Source organism: Lolium rigidum, chromosome 1 (genome assembly GCF_022539505.1).
Source record: "Lolium rigidum isolate FL_2022 chromosome 1, APGP_CSIRO_Lrig_0.1, whole genome shotgun sequence".
NCBI classification, from domain to species: domain Eukaryota; kingdom Viridiplantae; phylum Streptophyta; class Magnoliopsida; order Poales; family Poaceae; genus Lolium; species Lolium rigidum.
In genome coordinates, this window is record NC_061508.1 from 90,181,666 (window position 1) to 90,183,165 (window position 1,500).

Consider the following 1,500-nt stretch of genomic DNA (forward strand, 5'->3'; position numbering starts at 1 on the left):
TTAATGGGAAGAAGCACTACTCAGATGCATTTGTTGCTGGTGGGTACAAATGCTGAGCCCTTGGCCTCTTCATTTATCATACTAGCTGCAGCTGCATGATGTTTTTAGAATATTTTATCTTTGTAACATCCATGGCTTTGATGCAGACTTGGTCAACATCCTATATGGTTGGAGCCGATCTGCTCAATTTAGCTTGGCGTGCAAGGTTCTCCAACATGACAGTGTTTGACAACAGCTACAAGCACGACAGGCCACTACCGATGCACATCGGTGCAGGCAAGGTGCGAAGCATGCATTCACTCACTGAAAAATACAATGAGTTGCATCAAAATACAATGACCGTTGGCCTGAATGTGATGTGTTTGTTCGACAGTGATTGCAATTGGGAAGCACAAGCTGATGATCCGACTTTGGCATACAGACTTGAACAAGCAGACTGCTTCTCAGGTAACAAAAAATCAAGCTTTTCTTCACTTCTTGAAATTAGAGACCAGAGCATTTAAAGACGTGCATATGATCCCATTTGGACTTGACTTACACCCAACCATATATATTTAAGACGTTTCTTCACTAAGAAACTCAACCATGTATATTCAGACTAGATAAACTGTAAACGGTATGGTGAGCTGCACATGAATTCTGATTGTGCACCTATCTTAACAGCAAACTACAACATTCCTGGAACTCCATGATCCTATACAACATCCTTCTTGTTGGTGTTAACAAGTGAGAGTGTCCGATGGCAGTGAACATACAAGCCTTGAACATAGGTCCAATAGAAGTTGGTATCATTTTCTTTGCGTATATACAGATGGAACCTTTTATATTCAGCACTAGCTACAGTTGTTGCAGTTCTTGTTTGCTCTGGCAGTTTTTGGAACTACCGACAGAGGAAGAGAATGATCCATTGAAGATTCATTCAAGGTGTAGTTAAGTTTATTCTCTTGATTCTGGTTGCTTCTTAGTTTCAGGGTCATGTTTAGCAAGGAGAAGATCGCCAAGATGAAGAAAGGCGTGATCAACATGAAGAAAGCTCGTCGAGCGATCATGGATTCCTAGGCAGTGGTAGAAGCTTGAAAAAAATGGCCATGTCGCCGGTTTCTCTCCTTTTATTTTTGTCTGTACTTCATTTGTAACTTGAGGGATCAAGATAGTTTGGTTAAGCTTTATAATAGAGATCACAATTTAGGCTGTAGGAATATCTCGAGTAAAATATGTGAGTGAGGCGTGACAGAAAAATATTGCTCTGATCCAAGTCGCTCATGGCATGTATAGGGAGATGATTTTGTTGTGCCTGGAAGGATAGATATAGATATTTAAATTCAAACTTTCGTTTAGGGATTGTTTTCTCTTTTTTGATTAATTCATAGAATGTGTCATCTTATTTATGTATTCAGTATTGATTGAACAAAGGAAATCTTACTGTTAATATATATAGTCCGTAATTTATGAGGGCACAATTAATTTCTTGCTGTGTTTTACAAGTAGGTGAGGAACAAC

The 1,500-nt window shown here is 39.1% G+C and overlaps 1 long non-coding RNA gene across 1 annotated transcript; it reads left to right on the forward strand.

Moving 5' to 3' along the window:
- The first annotated feature begins 219 nt into the window (after positions 1–219).
- LOC124677532 lies at positions 220–1,071 on the forward strand. The gene is made up of 3 exons (XR_006994084.1): positions 220–281; positions 374–447; positions 966–1,071. It is a non-coding gene; the product is annotated as an uncharacterized LOC124677532 (long non-coding RNA).
- Positions 1,072–1,500: the final 429 nt, after the last annotated feature.